At 31.9% G+C, this 8,212-nt stretch overlaps 1 pseudogene; it reads left to right on the top strand.

Moving 5' to 3' along the window:
- The first annotated feature begins 973 nt into the window (after window positions 1-973).
- On the top strand, window positions 974-1,663 carry LOC130672960 (putative nuclease HARBI1; annotated as a pseudogene).
- Window positions 1,664-8,212: the final 6,549 nt, after the last annotated feature.

The following is an 8,212-nucleotide window of genomic DNA, read 5'->3' as shown; positions in this document are numbered from 1 at the left end:
TCAATAAATTGTAGTCTTCGACAAGTTTGTTCAGCACAATGGCATGATCGCATAATAATTTTGGAGTTGTCACTATGGGTGCGTTCTACTAAGCGTTCACAACGATCACGCTCACGACCGCGGTGTTCCCCGTTCCACTTGTTTGCGAGCGTTGCAATCATAAACTCAAGTGGAACGGATTATGGAGCGTTGATGTTGATGTAAAAATTACAAATGGCGAGTTTGAAAAAATATGAAGCAGGAGGTTAAAAAGGTTAGGTCACTATTTGTAAGTTTGAATAATAAATTTTAATAACTATTAGTTAACTTGACGTAATTAAAAAAAATATACGATTTAATTTTTTATATTTCATTTTAGTAGAGTATTTGTATAATTGACGTTTAAATATAATCAGAATGTCTTTTACGGCGCCAATTGGATATTATTTGATGCATCGCAATAATGCTTCAGAAGATACTTCATCTAGTTCAGATGAAGAGTGGGATGCAATTTTACTAAATTACGATCGTGAAAAGAGAAAACTTAGGCACGTATTGTTAATTATGAAAATGTAATTAATAGTCATTCAGGTGAAGATTTCAAAAGTCATTTCAGGTGAGTGATTTTCTGTCATGTAAAATGAGTTCTGACGAATGATAAATCACATTCAGTGATTTATTATACATAAATGGGCTAATGTAGGTATTCATTGATTTTTTAGACTTTCAAGGAACATATCCAATTATTTACATGATGTAATCGAAAAAAATTCAGTTCGAAATGTTCCAGGATGTACATGTAATATAATTCAGTTTAAATTAAGTTTAAACTAAACTAGATATTTTTTTTAATTTTCATTGTAGGTCAGTTTAGGACAGATTTAATGTCGGACGAGCCACTGCCGTAAGAGCTGTACGTCGAGTTTGTCACGGTTTATTTTTAAAAGCCTCAAAATTTATACAATGGCCTACGGGAGATCGTGCTATTGATGTCATGCGTGGATTTGAAAGAGCAAGTGGCTTTCTTAAAACAATCGGAGCTATTGATGCGACTCACATTCGTATGAATGCTCCAAAATAAAATCCAGTAGATTATATCAATCGGAAAGGATTCCATTCTATTCAGTTACAGGTATTTAACGATTGTTATTTCTAAGCAAACTATACATTTTGATAAAAAAATAAAAATTGATTTACATACAGTTAAATTGTTTTTCCAGCTCGTATGTGACCATAAGACTCTGGTAACCCATTGTTATGTCGGACATCCTGGGTCTATTCATGATCAAAGAGTTTTTCGTGTGTCATAAGTTGCAGATTACTTAAATGATGATGATATATTCCCAGAAAATAGTCATATTATAGGCAATTCTGCATATGAAATACATCAACATTTTTTTATTCCTTATCGAGTTACTGTTGAGTGACTGTTGAGAGATGCATTGGGTTATTGAAAGGACGAATGAGGAGTTTATTACATTGTCTACCAATAACAAGGGTTGATTTAATGGCAGAGTACGTTGTTGCATGCTGCGTGATTCATAATATCTGTATTTTACGAGAAGGTGAAATAAGTGTCATCATTATACCTGAACGTAATCAAGAAAATGGTGGAAACTATCCGCGTGACGTAAGGCGAAATGCAAGAATTCTTAAAAGAGATATTGTTATGAAATCCTTGTAAAAACGACAAGAAATCGATGGCAAATCCTGTTAGCGCTAACAGAATAGAAAACTATAATCTCACGATTATTTGAAAATTTCCAATTTTCTAGAAAATTTGTTGATACAGAATAACTTGAAAAAAAAATTGTATATGGGTCATTCCATGTCATATCGTCAGGTGGTTGGAATCGACTTCCTCCGATTCGGATAAATTTTGGTGAAGAGTTTTGTCTCACCATGAAACAAAGTTCTGCCACAGGAAAAATTTTTCTCAAGAGTTAAGCAAAATTGAAAATTTCACTGTTTTTTTCTATTTTTTAAGTTTATTTCTTTAATATTTCATCACTTACTGTACATTAAAAAAAAAAAACACCAATGCGTTTAAAGAGGACACTTAGAGGTATGAGAAAAAAATTTTTTGGGAAAAAAATTTTGAAAATTACCAAAATTAAAAAATTTTGAATTTTTCAAAGTTGTAACAAGTAAAGATCGCAGTGAAATTTTTGGCTAAAAATTTTTTACATTATACCTCTAACATATCTTAAGAAATTCTGAAATTTTCAGGAGGGTGTTGTTACATTCTGGCTTATCTATTAATCCGACAGAATATTTTTAATTTAACCAGGTTGACGTCGTTAGGGTGTCGATAGACCCCAGGTGCGTCAGCTGTTGACCTTCTTTTATTTTATGCAAAAAAATTTATTGACTTACCATGGTGGGGATTATGGGCCCCATAAGTCGGCCCAAATAATCCCTTGATACGTCCTCTGGGTGCGAACGAGACGAGCTTTGAAGACTCGGTTCCTTCGTAGAGGAAAGTAATCCCAATTGGTCGATCAACCACCAGAGCTCGAAGGCTCAACAACACACGAGCTTGGAAGCTCAACAACACACGAGCTCGAAAGCTCAACAACACATGAGTTCGAAAGCTCAACAAAAACTTCCTCCGACTTAACTCTCGGATGACCTTCGGTGAGGTCCGCGATAACACCTCGAATCCCGCGACCGAGCTGTACCGCACATCCTGACCTCCTGCGTCATCGGCCTCGAAGCATGAATTTTGGATTCGGAAAGGAAGTGCTTGGGCTGCCCGTATCGGCGCCCAAAACAGGTGAGAGTATTGGGCTGCCAGTAGCGGCGCCCAATACGAGGTATGTGATTTTTGGGCTGCCCGTAGCGGCGCCCAAAGTTTAAATAAGGAGTGTGTATTTGAATAAAATACGGATATATATTTTGCTTCACGTCCGAGTGACAGGATCAAGCCAGCAGGTTTGTGTAGAGTTCTTGGCTCTACTAGATCTTGTGATCGACTGTTTTGTAAACGACTGACTTTCAATCGACTGACTTGATTCTGTCGCTCCTTGGTATTATACATTATCAAAATGTTAACGTTGCATCTCAGGTTTCCTATGAGAGAATCGTCGTGGCCCGAGTCTCATGCATCGTCATCTGTTTAGACTATCCGCGAGCCACGGCGACTCTCTTATCGCAAGAGATTTCCGTTACATTGTTGGCGGTGAATAAAAATAATATCGCCAACAAAGTAACGATTTATTAATTTATTAATTATTTATGATTATAAGAAGTGTCGAACCGTTTATTCGCCCACTGTGGCGAATAAATAATTCGAGACTTCAAAAAAAAAATTTCTAAATAAAAATTTTTATTTAAATTTAATTAGAGCCAGAACGTAACAGTGTTTTTTTTCAAACTACGAATTTTTGAATTTTAGCAAAATAATTTTTTTCAATTTTTTCAACTTTTTTATTGAATATAATTATTCTACCACATGATTAGTGAAGTTCGAGCACTAAAATTTTTTGTTTATGTTCATGGGATATAAAAACAGAAATATCTCAAAAATTGCACATTATTGATTTAGCTTTACATTAAAACTTAAATCATGGAAAAAGTGTCACACTCTGCCATCTATGTACTTATAAATAAAATCACTATTATCGATAAAGCCCACGACAAAACTCCCTAGAGGGCTCTATTTCTTGTGATTATTATTATTATACAGATCAGAGAGTTGTTATTTAATCTTCAACAACATAAAATTGCTGAGTCTGTTCGTAAATATAAATTTCTGAGAAAATCAAATTAAAATCAAAGTTCGTTATGGAGAAGAAAAAAAAGTGTTCAATCGGTATATCTAGTAAAGAAATGTGCTCTGAGGATAATCTAATAGACTGTCAGTATTTTTCAGATGAAGACTGCATTTCTCTAAATGCCAGAAGTGGTACGGTTGTGAGTTTCATTTGTGCTGAACATGATAAGCAATTTCGTTCACATTACATTCTGAATCGAAAATTTTGTGTTAATCCTTATAAAACTCATAATGTGAAAGTATTTAAATCATTAAAAGTGGTTTCTTTTGAGTTATACAATCAGTGTAAAGTTAGTTTTTCTTCCATTGTTCCTGGAACTAAACTATGTATATCCTGTTTTTAAAAAATCCATAGTGATTTAAAAGATCACCAGGAAATTGATTCCAAAGTATTTAAACAAACCGCAGAAGTTAAAAGAAGTGGACTGGTTGAAGAGATTTTGGACAATTTAGATCGTGATTCAGCTAAAATGTTTATTACAGCTGATCCAGAGTAAACGCCAGTAGTAATTCAAAGCTCACTTGAGATGCTGAAAAAAATGTCATCCAATGTATCCGAAAAACTGCATTTATCAAATACTACAACTTCAACATCTGAAGTTTGTAGCTCAAATAGTGAAACTTTCACTTCACAAGATACTCATTTTGATCGTCTTAATACTGTTTCAAAAACATTGAATTTATCTCCGGTCAAAAAAAAAAGATTTAGATCGATCGAAAACTCATGCTCAGAAAAAATTACATGACATAAAATCCAAGATACAATCATGCTTTGAACATGCAACGGATATTTTTGATACTGCTGAAGATAATAATTCGACTATTGACGATAATCCAGAACTAACTGGAAGAGAAATAGTAGTACAATTAAAAAATAAATTTGATAATGCCAGTAAATTAAGTGAAAAGTTACAAATTTTATCTGTTCTTCCATCAAGTTGGCCGAAAGAAAAAATTGTAAATATCTTTGGAGTATCTTTTTACATGGTAAGAAAAGTGAAACAGAAAGTACAACAAGATGGTATTCTATTTATTCCTGATTCGAATAAAGGTCATCCATTATTGAAGACTACAAATAAAAAAGTTCAAGAATTTTTTAGAATTCAAGGTATCAGTAGAGAATTACCCGGCAAAAAAGATTACAAATCTGTGTATGAGAATGGTCAACGTGTGCAGAAACAAAAACGTTTAATTTTAGGTAACCTTACCGAAATTTATCAATTGTTTCTAGAAAAATACCCATATGAAAAAATAGGTTTCTTCAAATTCGCAAGTTTAAGACCACCAGAATGTGTTCTTGCTGGTGCATCAGGCACTCACGTTGTTTGTGTTTGTCTTATTCATGAAAATTTTAAACTTTTATTTCACGGTGCGAAGCTTGATAAACTAAAACTTCAAGATTATAGTCAACCATTATCATCATATCGAGACCGTATGAAAATGGTTATATGCCAAGAACCTACAAATGACTGTTATTTTGGTATCTACACTCATTGTCCAGGCTCAATAAAATTAAAAAGTATTTTAGAAAATCTCTTCACAGACAATTTTTTGGATGAAATCATACTTAATCAGTGGACTCAAGTTGATAGATGTTCTTTGGAGACGGTTATTAAATCAGCTGACGATTATGTCGATTTTTTTATAGAATCAATTCCAAAAGTACTCCAGCACGATTTTATTGCTAAACAACAAGCTGAATATTTCCAAACTGTAAAAAGTAATCTTGAAGTTGGACAAGTTCTTGTTGTTGCTGATTTTTCTGAAAACTATTCTTTCGTACTACAAAATAGTGTTCAAGGAATATATTGGAATAATACACAAGCAACAATTCATCCATTTGCTTGTTACTATAGATCGATTGATGGGAATGAGAGCAAATTATTACCTCTTAGTTTGATAATAGTTTCGGATTACTTAACGCATAACACCACTGCCGTTTACAGTTTCCAAGAGGAATTAACATCGTTTCTCAAAATTAAGATTCCCAATATTACAAAAATAATTTATTTTTCAGATGGTGCGGTATCTCAACATAAGAATCGGTACAATTTAGTTAACTTGCTTCATCATGAAGATGATTTTAAAATACCAGCCGAATGGCATTTTCATGCAACTTCTCATGGGAAAGGTCCGAGTGATGGGTTGGGTGGACTTATCAAGCGTTTAGTTACCCAAGCTAACCTCCAAAAAGAAGCTAATTAGCAAATACAAACACCCGAAGAAATGTGTAAATGGGGCCAAGATAATCTTCCAGGAGTATATTGTCATTTTGTTTCCAACAAGCAAATTCATCTGGCCGAAAAAAAACTCAGCAAAAGATTCAAAGATGCTTTACTAGTACAAGGAATACGTAGCTGTTATGCTGCTATTCCTATTTCAAGTAGGGTGATAAAAATAAAAAATTTATCATCATCACGAGAAGGAAAAGATTTTCGCTTAAGAAACACAGATGTTTATGACGTCATCGATGAACCACCACTAAAAACAAGGTAGAAAAATTAGATTTTCGAGTTGTTGTATTTTATAACAATTAATTTTTTGTTTAAAAATTAATACGATTTTGTCTCTTTTTAGATTGAGAAAAAAGACTGAGACATCAACGTCAGAACAAGGAATCACTAAAAAACGTCGTACTAAATAAAATGCAGCAAACTCTGAAAAAACAAGAGGATTAGAAATTATTTCTCATATACTAAATTAGTATTCAAAAGGATTCGAAATCTTGAAAATTAAATATTATTGAGTACTTTTTTAATGCTTATAATCCTTTCATTCAATCAGGGAAACGTTGAATCTTAAACATTATTCTTAATAAATAAACAATAATATATAATTTTTGAGAAATTTTTGTTTTTCCATCTCATAAACATAAGAAAAATATTTTAGAGCTCAAACTTCGCTAATCATGTGGTGGAATAATTATATTCAACAAAAAAGTTGAAAAAATTGAAAAAAATTATTTTGCTAAAATTCAAAAATTCGTAGTTTGAAAAGAAAAAACACCCTCCTGAATATTTCAGAATTTCTTAAGATATGTTAGAGGTATAATATAAAAAATTTTTAGCCAAAAATTTCACTGCGATCTTTACTTGTTACAATTTTGAAAGATTCAAAATTTTTTAATTTTGGTAATTTTCAAAATTTTTTTCTCATACCTCTAAGTGTCCTCTTTTAACGCATCGGTGTTTTTTTTTAATATACAGTAAGTGATGAAATATTAAAGAAATAAACTTAAAAAATAAAAAAAACAGTGAAATTTTCAATTTTGCTTAACTCTTGAGAAAAATTTTTTAAAAATTTTTCCTGTGGCAGAACTTTGTTTTTATGGTGAGACAAAACTCTCCACCAAAATTTATCCGAATCGGAGGGGTCGATTCCAACCACCTGTCGATTTGACATGGAATGACCCATATACTATTGAACTGTGTGTTATAAAAATTCAAAACTTACATAATTTTCTTTTCATATTAACTGTATTTCTATATTAAGCTTTATTTTTATATTAAACTTTATTATACAATCTATTTTTTTCTTGAATAAAAGTAATATTAAATTAACACTTAAATAATTTAAATACTTAAAAACTGGTTTTTAGAAAGACTTTAACATTTTTAGTCATTTATCAGCTAATTTTTCTAAAACTTTTAGAAACTTTTCATTCATTTCCATTCGTTCTCTGTGTCTTTTCATTTTATGTTCCTCATATTCTTCTCTTTGCTTCAATCTTTTTCCCAGTAAAGTTTTTATAGTTGTTTTGTTCGATTCTGGAATGAAATTTAATTTTAATATTACTTTCGCTATAAATAAAACTGCCTGACGTATTCAACTCACTTGATGAAGATTCGCTATCAGATTCTCTGGCACTATCGTTACTTTCTGATTGTTGCAATGAAAGACCAGTCGAAGATGCAACTGCAACTGGATTGCACCATGCCTTTTGGGCAAAAATTTCATCCATTATCTAAAAAAAGTATATGATACATTAAAATATTTATAAACAATAAATTGTAATAATTAATAACTTATTGAATTGTCATTATATAAAATTTGATTATACCTAAAAATTAAATAGGGTATTTACAAATTTGTACAAACCTCAAAAATCTGCCACGTCTTTCTGTCATTACCGGATTTGTTATTATGATCCTTTATGGATTTGTATGTTTTTTTTTTAACTTCGCAGCTTAGATGAGCATTGCAGTCCAGTTACATTGTATCCTTTTTTTTTAATTTTTTGGCGATTCTTTCCTACTCTGCTTTGTGGGACGATTTCCCACTCTTAAGGGTTTCTTCCATTGACCTATATGTCTCTAATAATAGCAATATACAGGGTGGACTCCACCTGTATAAAGAAACTGAAATGTGCATATACGTAACTGATATCCTCGTATATATATTTAACATAAAAAGCAAGATAACTATAGAATTTTTTTTTTAATGTACCTTCACTTTCTT

Source organism: Microplitis mediator, chromosome 1, assembly GCF_029852145.1.
Source record: "Microplitis mediator isolate UGA2020A chromosome 1, iyMicMedi2.1, whole genome shotgun sequence".
In the NCBI taxonomy this organism is placed as follows: domain Eukaryota; kingdom Metazoa; phylum Arthropoda; class Insecta; order Hymenoptera; family Braconidae; genus Microplitis; species Microplitis mediator.
Note: the sequence above shows the minus strand (reverse complement) of the source record. Positions and strands in the feature narration are given on the sequence as shown.